Here is an 18,217-nt window from a genome sequence, read left to right as displayed (position 1 = left end):
CCTTGCTAAGAGGGAACGCGACGGCTGGTGCTGTGACCTTTCTCCCTCTTGCCTGTTAGATACAGTAGAGTAAGGCTGTGGGGGGCAAGCACTTTCTCCTCCATCAGATTGCTGTTCTTTCTCTATGGAAAGAACATGAATTCACTTGATGACATGTGCTGGCTCTCCAGGAGCTGGCAGGTGCCACACGATGACCCCAGAACAGAGCCCAGGGCAGGACAGACACAGTGCCTGCCCCCAGAGGCTCCTCGTATCTTCTCGGGAAGCCCTGAACACAACGCCTGGAAGAGCGGGAGGATTCTGATGGGGCCCAGCTGTTCCACACTGGGAAGGGACGTGGGGGTCCATGTGCAGAGGAAGAGGATTTGGTAAACCAGACTACTGTGATCATTTGCTATGTTTACGACACTTAGCTTCCCATTAAAAGCCCCATAAAAACTCACCATGCTGAACTTTAAAGCCCTGTAAATAACAGGGGGAGAAGATTAGAAATCATTTCCTTAGTTAAAAATTTGAAACCACTACAAAACACAAACGTGAATTGAAAACCCTGGGTTCAGGGGCCAGATGTTGGTTTGTGCTTCCTGTGATGATGAAGGCTGTGGATTTTATTCTCTAAGCTGGAGGTTAAAGACTCACTCAGCAAATTACATTACAAACCCGGGTCACATGGCTGGGCGTGGCTATGAGGGCCGGTGGTGCCTTGATTCTCCCAAGAGGCGGCTCTGGAGCTGCATCTGAGCATCTCCTAGTCAGGAAGATGAAGTACACTCCCTTCTGGAAGGGTGAGCTAGAAATGACTTACTTTCATCCCAAAGCCAAGGGCAGCAGAGAGTAAGGGAAGCTGCTCTAATACAGGGTCACCAGTCACATGTGGCTATTCACATTTCAATTAATAATTAACGATTCCATGTTAAAATTTCAGTTCCTCAGTCACACTAGCCTCATTTGAAGAGCTCAATAGCCACAGGTGGCCAGCGGATACCCGGCTGGGCAGCACGGAATAAAACACAAACCGCACAGTACAACCGAGGCAGCTGGGGCTCCCGAGTTCCAGCTGCAGCAGGCAGTGTTCAGACGCCCTTAGGGTTTCCAAACTGTACACCCCAGGCTGTAGCAGTGGACCTCGGTTTCAATGGGCTTGAGAATGTCTAGTCTGAACAACGCCCAGTTCTACTCTCTTTTGCTCCCATATTTTTTAATCCTTGGACACCATAAGCTTTCCTTCAACTTTCACACTAAAGGAGGACTGGGTCTACCTTCTCTACAGACTGCCCGTCTGTTGTGGGATGTACCAACCCAGCTGTGTCATCCTAGAGCTGGCGTGTGTGTGTGTGTGCATGTGTGTGTGCGATACAGCCACACAGTGACAGACAGCTTTGGCCCAGATTATTTTACAGATGTGCTGCTGATTTCATCCTGTGTACTTGGCTGGCACAGCCCTGAGCCCTGAGCCCTGAGAAAGAAACCAAAGGTTGTGAAGGGAAGCAAGAGCTTCACTGACCCCTCTGACTGTACTGCTGGGGAACGGTCATTAGAGCAACCCATCCTCCCAAATGTGCAAGGCTGGTACTTGTGAGGGTCCAGCCAAAACAGAACCACACTGCTTTGACATCTATTCATTTCAAAATCCCAGTATCTGCCAGGCAGTGAGTGAAACTACATCTCAATCCACAGGACTGGCAAAGGGGAGTCTTACTCAACGTCCTCGACAGTCAGAAAACTGCTGAGTGGAGCTGAACATCTAAATATAAAATCAGTAGGTGACAGGACTGTTAGTGATTAATGTGCAAGGTGCTCCCCCACTACTAGCTTGGGGGCCGAGGAGGCTTTATTTAAAGAAAACCCCTGCCCCAGGTGTGAATGTGTGAATACACCCTGGATTCCTCATCAATCTTTCCGGACGTATTTGTACACTAGGGCTATAGTTACTGGGCAGGCCCTTTAAATATTTCTATTTACATTCACCGCAGTTCTTTACACTGGAACGCCTCCAACGGCTTCAAGAGGACTGCTGTATAATACGCTCTCTTCCCCTTTTCTCCTTCTCTTTCTCTGGATATCGCCGAAAAGTGCATCATGAAAAGTATCTACAAACTTGCCAAACCTCCCCCCACCATGGAAAAAAGAATATAAATGCCACTCATAATCCCATGACTTAGAGATAACGGCTCAGATTTTGGTGTTATTTCCTCCTAGCTTTTTAAATCTTACAATGAAAATGATCATCAGAGCTGTCCTTTTTTTTTTTTTAAAGACAGAGTCTCACTTTATTGCCCTGGGTAGAGTGCTATGGCATCACAGCTCACAGCAACCTCCAACTCCTGGGCTTAGGCGATTGTCTTGCCCCCACCTCCCAAGTAGCTGGGACTACTGACGCCCGCCACAACGGCTGGCTATTTTTGGTTGCAGTTTGGCTGGGACTGGGTTCGAACCCACCACCCTCCGTATATGGGGCTGGCGCCCTACCCACTGTGCCACAGGTGCCGCCCCATCAGAGCTGCTCTTGTACAGAGGTCTGACAATTAAGTTCACAAACTTGTCACCATACCCTTCATGTTGGCAGCACTGCAGACGACACAGTCATAAACCTTGGTACGTCAGTGTCTCACAGCTGTGTTCATGTGGACATGTGGGGGTGTCCTGCTGAGTGGTGGACAGTGATATTCAGGAATGAGGTATGTAGCATTTTTCTAGGATGGGTTGAGAACTTAATTTGAAGACCCTGTATGTGTGCGTTTTCCCCCTTTATAAAATCGAGAGCACACTGTGGATGACATTTTGAGCGTTTCCCTCGCAGTGCTTCATATTCTTTAAAGACACAATGCTGAACGTTGTGTATCATTCCATCCTCTGGAGTTACCCTCTATTTTTAGCCATTTGGGATGTGTCAAACTAAAACTCGCACAGAAGTCAGCATCTTTACATCAGTCCCTGCCCACACGTCTGATGATGTCCTCAGGATAAGTTTCTGGAAGTGCAGTTACCAGAGCAGCTCAGTGTGAACATGTGTGGAGGCTCTTGACACATTCTGTCACGCTGCCCTGGAGAAAAGCTGTTCCAAGTCACATGCCCACCAGCAATGCGAAAGGGCCAGCTTTCCCGGCATCCTGCCTGACACTGAGCAAACTGACTTAAAAAAATGTGGCTTTTAATTTCATAGGCAAGAGGCAGTGTTTATTTATTTATGTATTTATTTTTGAGACAGAGTCTCATTCTGTTGCCCTGGATAGAGTGCTGTGGTGTCATCATAGCTCATAGCAACTTCAAACTCTTAAGCTGGAGCAACCCTGTTGTCTCATCCTCCCGAGTAGCCGGGACTACAGGCACCAGCCACAAGGCCCGGCTCATTTTTCTATTTTCAGCAGAGACAGGGGATCACTCTTGCTTAGGCTGGTCTTGGATTTATTTTGATTTCTTTGATTAAGAGTGAGAGGAGCTATTTAAGTATTTTTAGTTCCTGTACTTTCTTTTCTATTTATTACTTATTTCTAGTTTTGCTTCTTTTTCTACGAAGGTCTGAGCATTTAAACAAATTTATATTAAGGGACTTGTCCTTTTCTGTTTTAACTGTGTTCTATACATAAGTCAATAGTTTACTCCGTCTGACTCATTGCTGATGGCTTTGTGGCCAGAAAGCTGTTCTCATTTGATGTTGGAAGATTCAATGAGAGAGTTTGGGTACGTCACTGAGGAGCTATCCCTGACTCATGGTACAGTAAGTCTGTGATCAAAGGTGGCGCTGCAGTTAATCCCCCAACTATTTCTGCTTTGAAGATGAAGAAATCGAGGGCACGCCTCCTTTCTAAGTCCAGGCGTTTCTGCTTCTTCACATCAGGCCACCACATTGAAAAGTAAGGAGTACTGGCTGAAATTAATGACAGACACCATATGGGGGATAAAATGTGACACATAAAGCCACTTACAGGTCAACCTCTTCCCTGAGATGGACGTGCTGTTTTCTCAGGTGAAGAGGAGGTAGCTGACTGTAGAGCATACACACCATGGACAAGTCACTGTCACAAATACCGTGTTTCCCCGAAAATAAGACCTACCCCAAAAATAAGCCCTAGCAAGATTTCTATGCATTTGTTAAATATAAGCCCTACCCCAATAACAAGACCTAGTGATGGACGGGGCTATGCATCGTATCTGTAAAAGCCCTTAGAAACACTGCATTTCAGCACGGAGTGGTAAGGAAGACTGGAATACCTTTATCTGCCACAGCTCTTTTCTCCGAGCCGTTGGCACTTGCAGGGTGTGTGTGTGGTAATCAAGGTCGCAGGCATCCTATTGCACACCTGCCAACAGCTAGGGGAAAGGAGTTCACGCATCCCTAGCGCCAGCCCCATCAACAAGGTCAGCTCCCCCTGTCAGGTTCCAGAAGAAGATGACTTAACTGTATTTGAATAAATGTAGATTACTGTATTATACTTAATAAAAATAAGACATCCCCTGAAAATAAGCCCTAGTGTGTCTTGAGAAAAAATAAATATAAGACAGTGTCTGATTTTCAGGGAAATACAGTATTTACAGCCTAAGTATCTTCTCATCAGAGCCGCTCTCCTCATCACCAGTAACCAATCTTCAAATGTAACAATTACAGCCTAATATCCTTTCAGTTGCCTACGAGTATAAAACATGTGTGTGCAGTTTCTAAGGCCTTGTGTTCTCTAAGGAATTGCAACTGCAGGGCAGTTACGTCTTCCCGCCCCCTCCCCAAGGCCAGGGACACTCCAAGGTGAGAAACAGCTGGGCGTACTGGAAAAGCGAGAGGTGGACCCAAAAGGACACTGTGTCTGCCTTTACAGCGAGCAGAGCACCTCCTCTCTTAAAGTAGTCTTGAGAAATTCCCGCATAAAACGAAAGTAAAACATCTAAAATCGATATTGCCAGCAAAAAGCCAAACGGTAACCTAGGAATAGTGGGACAGAAAACCCTATTCAAGACCAAGATGAAGTAAAACTGTGCTTAGAGGCTCAGCCCAAGAAAGTTTTCACCTGCTGCTCAATCCCCACCGCCACCTCCTGAGCCCGGGCAGGTAAGGCTTGCGGTGACTTTCCAAGGTGCCCTGTGTGCCACGATCTTAAAACACAGCCCCCTGAGCGCTTTCAGACTCTAAATGCTACGCCCAGCCTTCCCCAGCGTGCCACCTCTCCGCTGCAATTCCCCATGCTTGACAAGCACAGTATTTGGTAAAGAAATGAAAAGCAAAATGTTGTCTGTGTAGATCGTGTCTATCTCCGAATTCAGTATGTCCCCAAGTCTTTTCCACACTTTTTTCAGGATACAGCAAATACTCACCCCCCACCCCGACTCCCTCACCAACATCAGCCCTGCAGCCCTGCCGAGGTTCTGCCTCTGGGCCCCGACCCGTCTACCTTCCCAGTAATATCACCGTATCTCTGAAGCAAAGGCCACCCAGCTTTAACGGGCTAATCTGCACATAAATTTATGAAGAGAAGGAGAGGATATTTTCTGCACTTTCAAAATTTATTTAATTGACAAATTGTATTTTTGTGGGGGCATCTGTGAGGCTGGTCTGGTTCTCAGGAACACACTTCAGGGAGAATGTCCTAGGCCCAGACTGGAAGCCATCTGGTGCTCAGGACACCACGAACAGCTGCCTCCTCTCCACTCCTGCGCAGATGACGGAGCCCACACAGCCGGAAAGGGCCTGTCAAACTAGGAGGAAGGGGGCTCCGTAAACTCCCCCGAGAACAGATAAATGTAAAGAAGCCTGGCCTAGAGACTGGGAAGACCCAGCTGTGGAGAATGGCACAGAGGTGCCGTGGGGGTAAAATCAGGAGTAAGGGTTGGAGCAGGAATAGTCCAGGCCTGGGCAGGATTTGGCTGTGGGAGGAAGGAAGATGTTTTCCCCAATTTCCTGTCTTCTGTCTCCTCCCTGGATCGAGCTTCTCCCCTTTCCCAGCTCCATGGGGTTCTTCCTGGCACCTGTTCATCACAGCAACTGAAACTGGCTTCCTTATTAGGACAGGGACTTGTCTCACAGCGCTGCTGTCTCAGGGCTCCGTTCACCACCACCCCTCGCAGATCCCACCGCTGGCACCTTCTTTTCTGCAGTGATACACTGTTACCAAGTTCAGAGCTTCACCTGAGGGCCCTGTTCAGACACAGACTCTGACACAGGGGCAGGCCCTGAGCCTCTGCGCTCCTAATCAGCCCTAGGAGTTACGGGTTAGAAGCTTCACAGGAGACCTTCCCTAAGGCCGAGAGGCCTCCCAGGCCTGGGTTTCTCTTTCCCCACTGTCTACTGGTGTCACACACAGACCTCGGGAAATGCTTGTTCAACCAACAAAGGAACCTCTTTCTACCAGTAGTGAGAAGGAAAAAACTGAGCCATCGAGGAGGAAGTTGCTAAGGACTGTGAGCAGCAGCGTCCCAGGAGCTGATGAGTACCCTGGATCCCCATGGCCCTTAAGGAACTCAGGGGCCGGGGCCGCAGGGACAGACGTCTGCTCTGCCAAACAGAGGGTAACACAGAGGGCATGCATGCGCCCGCACACGCACAGAAACCCTCACTTGATTGTGCATGAGAACCGTCTAGAAGGTTTATGAAAACACTATTTTTCTGTTTCCGAAGGTCTGGAGGACAGCTGACAATGTGGATTTCCAACAAGTTCCCAGATGCTGCTGACGCTGCTGGCTCCGGTGTTGGAGAACCACGGCTTTAACCAAGGGAACCGATCGAGTAGCTGATAACATACAGACTTGCTGCTTCTTCAGCCGAGCACACATCTGTTCCGTGTGGCACGGCCAGACTCTGCAGCCAGGTGGGAGTCACTGGCAGCAGTGTGGCCTCTGCCAAGGCCTTGCCGGGATGCCTGTTTTGAAGCAATTAATGGTCCCTTCGCTCAGTGCAATCTATTGCCTAGGGATATCCGGCATCATTGCCATTAGCAGCAGCCACCAGGGAATGCAAGTGGGATTCTGGAGTTCCCTGTGGAAAAATACTCTTCCTTTAGGAAAATGGTCGTCACTCTTGTTTCTTTCCTCAGCTTGTAAGGCAGTTTTATTCTAGTGTGTGGAGGCAGCATTACAGTGTGGGGAGTCCGAGGCTCTTAAAATTAGGAACCGGAAGTAGAGAATTTAGTTATGCTTTCTTAAAATTTTCCATTCTGACACAAACGCAAAAAGTAACCACAAATATATCGATAGGACTTACTAATTATCTTCTCACCGAGACACAACATGGGTCTGTCGCAAGATCAAAATACAGGGTGTCCATAAAGTTGTGTGTGTAATTTAATTTTAAATTGCCAATTTTAAATTGCACGCGAACTTTATGGACACCGCGCATAAAAAAACGATATTCCCTAAGAAAATAAACTGCACGCTTTTAAATGTCAAGTGCTTAACTGTTTGCACTAGGCAGGGTATTTCAAGTTCTTGCGTCTTATTTTATCCCTTGGGAAGGGCTTTTTAATGATTAGTGGACATAGAAGTTAAATGACATAGTGTCTTTCTACTGTGATCACTGGATGAATATTAAAGTCCGGATACTTTCTTTTTATTTTGCATTTCTGACATTTTCCATTTCATCCCAGAAAGGGTCAGGATGAGCCACCCAATCGGGTTTCCTGAAATGCTGTTGAAATTTCTTATCTTTACATCCTTGCACCAATATGTCTAAATACGTTTCTTTGGATAGGGGTCAGCCCGACTGTGGGGGAATGCTGGGGCCTTAGGGCACAAGTCGCTCGTGACGAATACTCACCAGAGAGCTGGCCTTGGACGTTCAAAGTCCAGGAGGGGCACCCAAGGGGAAGGACCCTGGGCACACAAGGGGAAGGATCCTAGAGCCTTCTGACACTCATTTTACTTGAGAAAAAGCTGACATGCAAAGGGTTGAGATGCCAGTCCAGAGAAAGAAGATGTTTGTTTACAGTGGGTCTGTGAAGGGGGCTTTGCCTGGTGTTGGCTAAATTCCTTCTTGTCATGCCACAGGGAGGTGATATGAAGAGACACAGGGAGACGGAAGTGCCACTGGGCAGTACTGAGTATGCTACTGGTCAGGGTTCAGGGCCAAGTTTAACAAGCACTGAGTGATAAAGTTCAGCATCTACTTAGAATAGGAACTTTGGTAAGGGCAAAAGGGTAAAAGATGCGACCCACAAGGATGGCTACTGTTCTGTAAGTGTGTCAACAGTGAATCCCAGAGCAGGGCTGAGGAACCTGCGGCCTTATGGCCACATGTGGCCTTCTAGGCCCATATGTGTGGACTTCTGACTGAATCAGTATTTTATGAAACAAATCTTTTTATTAATTAATACACGTTCGTTCATCTCTTATATTTTTGTTTTGTTTTTAAAATCAACCTATTTAAAATATGGAAGAATAAAGGAAGTTTCAAGGAAATAATCCTCCCAGATTGACCAGCACAATTAGAACATTAGTAAGCCACAAGGGCTGAACTGACATGGCTATGCTCATGATTTAGTTCTAACTTCACCTACCTGATGGTGCCACAACTGCACATGGCTGTTAGGTGAGAGTTTATGGGGGCTGAGTATACCAGTCCGTCACAACTTTTGACAATGGGGCACGGTATTTCTGTTTGAAGTGGAATTTGTGATCAGTTGCACAGCTCAGCAGTATTTTTGAATTCTGTCTACTTACAACCCACCATGTCAAAGAAGACCGAGAGAATACTGAAAGAAGAAAGCAGATTTTTAAATGAGGATGAGAATTGCAATACTACCTTGTTTCTGCTGCTGATAAGATGATTTTCTTGCTTTGTGATATTCCAATTATCAACATTAAAGAAATTTAATTCTCATCAGCATTATAACCCTCATAAGGACCACAAATATTTTAAACAGAGGGAGAGTTGTGAAAGACAAAACACAAGCTGAGCCTGGTAGCTCATGCCTGTAATCCTAGCAGTCCGGGAGGCCAAGGCCAGAGGATAGCTTGAGCTCAGGAGTTTAAGACCAGCCTGAGCAAAATCTCATCTCTACTAAAAACAGAAAAATTAACTGGGCACAGTGGCAAGCACCCGTAGTCCCAGGTGCTCAGGAGACAGGTAGGAAGACTGAACCTAGGCGTTTACTGCAGTCTAACCAGAGCAAAACAGCAAGACTCTGTTTTAAAAAAAAAAAGGAAAAGAAAAGCAAAAGCAAAGACAATCTTTCAAGCGATAAGATCTGGAAATAAAGCCACCGTAGCAACTTACAAAGTAACTTATATACTCGGAGAAAAAAGAGAAGCCAGTCAGTCATGTAAAAATTGTGAAAGAATGCATTATCAGAGTTGTGGGATGCTTAAACCCCGATAACGTTTCAAACTACAAACAACTATGTCTTTCAGGGTGAACCATAACTGATTGGCAGCATAAATTATCCTTCAACTTAACAAAACAACTCCATGCAATACTTCAAAAGGAAAACATATATTATTCATTTGCTTTGGATGAATCAACTGATATCCCTGACTCACACAGGTTTCCTACTTCACTCGGGTCACGACAGACTTTCTGTGCTATGAAGAGTTCTCACTGGGTTAGCCCCGCCAACAGAAACCAACATGGGAATAGGTATCTTCAGCAGCTTTCAACATAGATGTCATGAAGTTGGACCTGATTTGGTAAACTGAGTGAGTCTACATTGAATGTTCCATAGTGCACCTTCCATGACAGGAAAACATGAAGGGTTTATTGCACAGATAGAAAAAACATTAACAGTTCCAGATGCTTTCACTTCTTTTCATTGTATCTCACATCTGCAAAATCTCTGTGCTATTTTCTATTTCAAGTGACACTTTGCAACAAGTTATAAGTGTTGTTGACTATATATTTGCAGTACTACCGGCATGCCCAGTTTAGTACTTTGTAACATTTTGCTAAAATTGCACATGGTACTGTAGTTGTCTAACCTTCTCAAATGCTTGGCTATCCCAGGGACAGGTGTTAGCCAAAATTTTCATGAAGAACAGAACCAACGATGTGAACTACTGAGAAAAGACCTCTCGGTGCAGCATTTTGGTTGGATATCATGTCAAATCAAAATGAATGAAGTCTATATAGGCGAAGTGGCAAAAAAATTTTCAAAAACGCAATCTTTTTTCAGAACACACCTTTTTCAAAAGGAAATTTTGGATGAACACGTTCCCCAGTTAGCAAAGGTTATTGATAAGTAGGACGAGATATGGGAATCACTTGAAGAATATGTTTATAGACCTGACATCACATTCAAGTTAGCTTTCCAGTCTCACCTCGTTGAGATCACCAGGGCACCTAAAGGAGTACGGATGGAATTGACTGAGCTCTTAGTAGACGGTATTTTAAAGTCATTGTTCGATGCTAAGAAAGATCCAAAAGACATATGAAAAATACAGAGGAATACTCACACCTTCAGCGACATGCCCCCCAAATGCTTTCTTGCTTTCTAAATGCTCGTTGCTGGGCAGCTACATTCTCCTGCTGCCTAACCCAAATCGAGACGCCTTTGAGGTCGCAAATGACTGGTGTCCATCTAGAGGCAGGAGCACCTGGAACTGCAGCCCTCCAGGCTACAACCAGATCCTAATGCTTTCCGACAAAAAGCACACTGAGTCACTAAAAGATTAGTTAGCTTTAAAATTAACAATAGTTTTTCATTTGTTAAAATTATTAAGTACATATTAGTTAATTTTTATAAAATAAATAATGTACATTTTAAAGTATGTCTAACTGAAGTTTCTTGAATGTGGTTTTATTTGATTATTAGATTAATGTGGGCTTCCAACATGGAAAGTCTCCCCACCCCTGTCCTGGAGGGATACAGTTGAAAACTAAATGATTTTCCTCCCCCGTGAGCAGCGTGTCCCAAACACGAACTGCTGGGAAGGAGCCTGAGCTCACTGCCTACAGAAACTACTTCTGAACACAGGATATCCTGTGCTATCTGACAACTCTATTTTTAACAGGTGCCATTTTGGGAACCTGTAAATCTATCACAGTCATTCGCTGTCAGGACACGACAGTCCCAAACACCTCCCGCATGGTTGTGAAGTAGCCAAACCTTAACCAAAGGCCAGGAAGATGGTGTCCTCAACCCCCCCGAGGCAGGACGGCCTTAGGATTTCAGAGAGGAGAGGACAGACACATGAGCAGAAAGGAGGCAAGGGCAGGGCACTGGGGTGGGGAAGACCCACATCAAAGCACTGACTCTGACACAGGTGCAAGTGCCTGAAATATTTTGAGCTCTAGTTTCTTGTTTTGAAAAAAGAGATAATACATATTTTTATGTTGTTCTAATGCTTAAATGAAATACCACGTGGAAAGCGCCTGACACCGCGCCTGGCACTGTAAGAAAACTTCATTAAATGGCAGCTGTTGTTGGTATTAACAGAAAAAGGTGGGTAAGGAAGTGAGAAGAGTGGAGAAAGGAAGAAAAGGAAAAAAAAGGAGCCAGAAGTTTCTGGAACAGGGCTGATCTATACAGACAGAAAGTAAATTAGTGCTTGTCAGAGAGAGAGGGACTTGAGAGCAACTGCCAAGGGGTATGGGGTTGCTTTTTTGGGTGACGGGAATGTTACAGAATCAGATGACGGTTTGCACAACTCTATGAATGTACCAAAACCCATCAGAGTGTGTACCTTACAATGGCGAATTCTGTATGTGTGAGGTAGAGCACATTTTCAAAAAGCCATACACAGAAAGAAGAGAGCAAGAGGGCTATGGAGGTTGGAGAAACTGAGGCAGGCGACCCTGCCGTGGGAAAGGGTGCCCCTGTGCGTGCGCTCACACGAGTGCCTGCGTGTATGTGTGCACGTGTGTCCGCACACGTGAGATGAACAAGGATCCATTTCACATGCCTGGTATTAACTGGAAAGTTTGGTTACCTGGAGCAACCCCCTCCCTGACCGTACCCGGGGCCTGCAGCGCTGTGACGGGAAGGCCCTGAGCCGGGGGGCTTCACGTTTATAACATCTCAGACCAACCAGGCCACCTCCACCCTGGAGAGAAAGGAGACCTGGGCCTGGAAGTGCAGGAGGTCCCCCCCGGAGGCCGAGGTGGGCCTGGCCCGGGCCTCGGAGAATTGCTGTGGCTCCTCAAGCGTGTTCCACCTGCAGGGGCGGGAGGATGTGGGGGTTAATGGAGGTCGACGGCTGCTTTTCCTCGGTAATTGTGTGGGGAGGGCACAGCGCTTGTCTGGAATGGCAGCTGGCATCCTGTGTTCCTGTTTATTGCAGTTTTTCTCAAGCAGTCATTTCCATTCACCTTTTAAAAAAAACATGAGGCGCAGCTGTGGCTTCACTTTAAATATTGTTCCTTCCAGCCTTTTAATTTTTTCACGGGGCCTCCCTAATCTTTCACCATAATTGGATGCACAGCGCTGGCGACAGCACCCTGAGGAACAAAGCCGGCGAGCGCCGGCCCGGGGCTGGGCCACACGTCCACAGCGCCCTGTCCTGGGCACAGCCAGCTTCCCTGTGTTTGCTCTGCTCTGGGACAAAGTGGGAGACAGTCTTCTGCCATATTCCATATGAAATTTAAAAAATCTCGTTTTCCTTCTCTCCATTAGTGTAATTTGGATCTTGCCCCACCTGAGGTGGCACCGGCCGGAAATTTTAGACGTCCATGCTGGCCGCCTGAACATTCTTGCAGGCAGCAGGAATTCCGAGTAGCTGGCTTGTTTAAGCGGCTCCCCATTTGAACTCAAGCTCAGTCTCCCCCTGTGATCCTGGTGCCGTGCACGGTGCCAGGACACAGGACGGCTTCTGGTAGGCGGTGGCAGAATGAATCAGGGCCGTGACTTCTGTCCTTCATGCCACCTGGTCCTGTGTGTTTCCCTACCAGAGGATCAGAAGCTGCTCACAGCGGGGCGGGGACGTCGTGGGTGGAAACACACACCTCGAATTTGGCTGAAGTCTGCGCTTTTCTTCCCAACACTAAGCTCTGTTTCTGCTCAGTACAGATAAGCTGTGATTATGGAGAACACCAGAGGTCTTTCAGGAAGCGTCTTGCTTACAAAGTCAGGACTTTCCCCAAGGAAAAGGAGCAGATGTATCATCTTTTCCTTCTGCTGCCTCTGTGGAATCTAATTTTAGTCATCAGAAGTGACCTTTCCCCCCAAAGGCTGTTTGTCTGACTTTAAACCAACCCTGTAAACCATCCCTATACACATGTGGTATTTATTAGCGTAACTGGCTCAGGGAATTCTATGATACCTGGGCAGGGGGACACGGATTTTCCAATCATTTTGCCAACTGACCTTCTTGAAGGGAGGTAAGAGTATCATAGGAGATGCAAAAAGAAATGTTAGAACTTTTACATTTATATTGTGAACATTTTAGTCATTAAAATATCTGTTTGTGTATATGCTTTACATATATAATGTATTTTTATGGTGGTGAACAGGAGTGATTTCTGAATAAAAGATATGCATATGTACCTATTAGAAGTGTGGACTCAGACGCATTTTACTGACGGCTGCAAGGTCAAAAGGCCTGAGAGCGCTGCTTTATGGCGGCTGATTTAATTTTCTACTTAGCCAACCAAACAGTGAAAACTTCAGAGACAAAAATTAGAAAAGGAAGATTCTAACTGGCGAAAGAGATTTTTACGCTTAGCAACTGTTTTCTTATTCCTTATATTTAAAAAAAAAAAGGATACATTGTCCTGTTTCACTAGAAGTTCTTTGTGAGATCACAGATGGCGGTTTTTTCAAACATAATGGAGTCGTGATAGTAGCCGTGATGTACATAAATGTGAACGCATTTTGCCTGAGAAAGGTGTTTAAAAAGGCAAATGACAAGAGAACAACTCTTTGACATTTAGGGTCAAAAACACAATATACGGATCTCTAAGCATTCCACGCATCTGTAAGTTTCATCTCCTGCGTTTTGGTACTAAGCTATCAGGTATTATCCCTCCTGAGCATCCTGCTGCCTCACTTAGATGATGGGTCAAACGATGCGACTCTGTTTTCTTCTTGTTGATGACTTTAAGCTCTGTGAAAACCCAGTGGTGGTAGCTGTGGTCAGCCCTGTCTCAGGTTGCTGGCATGTCACCACCTGCTTATTCCAGGCAGCTGGGTTCACTCTCTCTCCATTTCTAACTGGGATAAAACTACAGCGGTCACAACTTTATTGTTAATGTAGTCACAAGGGTGTGTCTTTCATTTTTTTTCTAAGTGCAAAGTGACCTACGCTTTTCTGTCTGAGACATGGCTTGACAAAGGCAACCAGGACCAGTTCTTTGGCCCTAAAAACAGATGAAGTATGAGAGACAGGCACAGGCACTCCTCAGGGTTGGGTAAGTGATCCCACTCTCACGGCCCGGGGGCCCAAGTGTGCACACTGCTTCCAGGAGGAGCAGACAGCTGAGAGGTGTTAGGGTTTCAGGACGCGGCGAACTTATCACCTTGGGAGCACAGGGCAACGGGGCAGGTCATTGAGACCTTTTAAAAACATATTTAAGTTTCAACTTCTGCACAAAGAGCATAAGCTACTGTTAACTGCTCTAAGAAATAGAGTATATACTTAAAATAGCCCCACATGTACACAATTATATGCATGATATAAATTGCCATATTTCATTATCACTATGCTCTAAGATTTGTCAGAATAGAAGCTTTCCCCAACATCTCACTCTGGGAGTGTGTGGGGGGGAGTTAAGGATGTATTTGATCAAACTACAAACTTCGCAGCAAGTTTTACTGTTCTATCAGTCTATATTGAGTGATATTTGCTCTGAGGGAAAAGAGGTTGTCATTTCCAGGGGTGAGATGGAAGGGCCCTTATTCTTTAATTATGCCATGTTGCAAACCACATTTGACTTACCACAGACAATAAGGGCAAAAAGGACACCGTGGGTTTGGCCTTCTGTGGACAGACAAGTATACACTTGGAGTTTAATTTCATGGCCTCACCCATATAACTAAAGCTATTTTTACTTGGGACTGTTATTACCAGAGAATTACCAAATAAAACACCGTCAAAATAACATGTACTAACTTTGCAAAGAAAAGGCACATAAAAGAATTAACAGGTACTGTAACCATTTTTAAACCCCCCTAACTTTTCATTGCTTAAAAAAACAAACTTAGAAAAATAGGCTGACTATTCCAATAGCTATAGCAGGTGAACCATCAGGATACAAGGGCTGTCCACAAAGTATCCAGCCACATAATACGAAAAATTGAGACACATGTGGCTGGATACTTTCTGGACAACCCCTTGTATGTCAATTGTGTTTTTAAATGTTCCTTTACATTAAAAGCCCACCTAGCAGGCCAATGCATAAAATACATTTTCAAGTCCATAATAACAACATGTGGATTTTAGTTCATGCTGTAATATACTGATTAACGTCAGCTGAGGAAAGCAGAAAGGACTCTTACTGCTTAACACATTGGATTCTGTGCATTTAGTTTTCTGGACTGTATCATGGCAATGGCCACCGAGTGTGGAATTTGGCCACTCCTCAAGAGCGATCTTTCTCCCCGTCAGAAAAATGGTCCAATTGTTTATAAACAAAAGAGCTCTCCCCCCCCCCGTTACCTTTTTATAATTCCCCTCCATATCCAATAGGGATTCTTGGCTGATGATGTCATCCATTCCATCACTGTCCAAATTCATCCTTTAACTCTTTAGAATTTCACTTAAGAAATAACTTCCCATGAATTCTGATAGGCTGAGGTGCCGACTGCCCGGCACCCTGGGCACTGCTCATGCTGACATGGACAGCCAGCTAAGAGGCCGTGCCCAGCGTGTGTGTTCTTGCCCCCGTCTCTCGGAGACACCGCCCCGCCCAGCCTCCCTGGTCTGTCCCCACTCTGGCGCTGGGCAGCTGCTGTTCTCTGAGGCTCACTCTGCCCCTGACACCCGGCTGGTTGAGAGTTGAGCCTTGCCACCATCTGCTGTCACCTTCCCCTGCGTGATCCCACCTGGATTCCTCTCCACAGCACCTCGGCTGTTCCCAGTAAAAGAAAACAGAGGTACTAAGCTTCAGCCAGCTGCCTCAACTCCCCAGTTCAAGGCCAAGTGTAGCTCAGAGCTCTGTGAGGAAAAGTAACAATCGTATTCAGAGCCAGGCTAGACTGTGTGGGATAAAAATAGAAGCTAAAACTTCCAGCCTTGCAGACCTCACTAGTGAGTTAGAAGCCGGGTGTCCCATGACAAACAAAAACAGTCTAATCTAAAGGCTGACCTGTAAGAAAGATGTTTGCCTTTTTTTTTTTCTTTTTCCTAACACTGATCATTTCTTAAAATCATACATAAAAGTTTTACGTTCTGTTAGGAGTCCCAGCACAAGGCTGAATGAAGTTAACTTCCAGCACAGAGCAGGACCCTCTGCCCTAGGAGCAGTGCTTTGTTCTAGTAATACAGGCCAGAGAAAAAGATCCATCAACTTTTCTTTAACTTCAACCAGTGGCGGGCTTTCTCACAAAAGCAAACCTTCTTTTCTGTGGTTCTCTTCCCCCCTTTCCCATGGCTTCTGGTTTTGTTTACAAGCTTCCCGTACAGAGAGGGACAGGCCCACACCCACAGCTGGAGGATGTCCGGGTGCAAGAAGTGGATGAACAGAAAAGCACAGCTTGCCACTGTTGAATTATTTCTGCCGTATATCAAAAAAAATCCATTGTTTATTTAAAAAAATAAAAAGATGCCGTTTGCAGGAGAAATGGGCCAGAGAAGAATTTAAAGGCCAAGCCTCCATTGACACGCTTAGCTCAAAAGCAGCAAGTGTGCTGGTCACTAACTCTCCAAGAGGGACGCTTCAGCAGCTCCAACTCTGCGAAGACAGAATTCTTTTATTTTTTTATTTTATTTTATTTTTTATTTTATTTTTTTTGAGACAGAGCCTCAAGCTATCCCCCTGGGTAGAGTGCCATGGCATCACACTCACAGCAACCTCCAACTCCTGGGCTCAAGCGAGTCTCCTGCCTCAGCCTCCCAAGTAGCTGGGACTACAGGCGCCCACCACAATGCCTGGCCATTTTTTTTTTTTTGGTTGCAACCGTCATTGTTGTTTGGCGGGCCTGGGCTGGGGATTCGAACCCGCCGCCTTAGTTGTATGTGGCTGGCGCCTTAGCCGCTTGAGCCACAGGCGCCGAGCCGAAGACAGAATTCTAAGAGCGAAAATGCCACTCAAGTAACGTCTGCTGGACATGCTCACCTTCAGTTGTCCACTTATTTCTCTATTTTTAAAAAAATTTCAGATGAGGGTATAAACGTTTAGGATGCATTGTTCTCAATTCTAAGGTAAAGTTCAAGTGGGGGGCTGAACACCCCGACCTTGTGCACATTAGGTGAGATCCTGTCCATCACCGCCCTGCCCCGGTCCCCTCTTGCCCCTCTCCCTGCTCCTTGCTGGACTTGTGTTTTCCTTTGGTGTGGGCGTGTTGATGTTTATATGGCAGTTTCATGTTAGGATGAGCACACTGGATACTTGTTTTTCCATTCTTGTGACACTTCCCTAAGAGGAATGGGATTCAACTGCATCCAGATAAACGCCAAAGAAGTAACGTTTCCATCTTTTCTTATTTTCACTCAGTTTGTGGCATAAATGTCTCTCAAGGTAGTCTGTGACAGCTCTCCTTCTACCCTGTGAACACTTTCCTCCACATGTCCCATCCAAACTCTCCCTTCACTCCATTCTTTTTTTTAAAATAGTTGTAACTATTTTTTTTATTGAATCTATAGCTATATACATTAATGCATTTATGGGGTTCAATGTGCTAATTTTATATGCAATTTGGAATGGTTACATCAAACTGGTTAACATAGCCTTCACCTCACTCACTTATTGTGTTAAGACATTTATACTCTACACTTAATAGATTTGACATGTACCTTTGCAAAATGCACCATAGGTGAGGTCTCACTGATTACCCTCCCTCCATCCGACCTCTCCCCTCCCTCCATCCAACCTCCTCCCTCCCTCCCTTTTCTCCCCCCTCCCTTCATCCTGGGCTATAGTTGTGTTTTATCTTTCATGTGGAAGTGTGGGTGATTATATATCAGTTTCATAATACTGAATGATTACTGAGTACATTGGATACTTTTTCTTTCATTCTTGAGATACTTTACTAAGAAGAATGTGTTCCAGCTCCATCCATGTCAACATAAAAGAGGTAAAGTCACCTTTTTTTAAGGCTGCATAAAATTCCATGGCATACATATACCACAATTTATTAATCCAGTCATGGGGTGATGGGCACTTGGGCTTCTTCCATGACTTGGCAATTTAGAATTGGGCTGCAGGCTC

At 45.6% G+C, this 18,217-nt stretch overlaps 1 protein-coding gene across 4 annotated transcripts in view; it reads right to left on the bottom strand.

The window, feature by feature from the left end:
* The window catches only part of LOC100950123 (schwannomin-interacting protein 1), a 578,277-nt gene that overhangs the window by 27,880 nt on the left and 532,180 nt on the right, over window positions 1-18,217 (bottom strand). The window lies entirely within an intron of this gene.

Source organism: Otolemur garnettii, unplaced genomic scaffold, assembly GCF_000181295.1.
Source record: "Otolemur garnettii isolate 467f Iridium unplaced genomic scaffold, OtoGar3 scaffold00076, whole genome shotgun sequence".
Lineage (NCBI taxonomy): Eukaryota > Metazoa > Chordata > Mammalia > Primates > Galagidae > Otolemur > Otolemur garnettii.
Note: the sequence above shows the minus strand (reverse complement) of the source record. Positions and strands in the feature narration are given on the sequence as shown.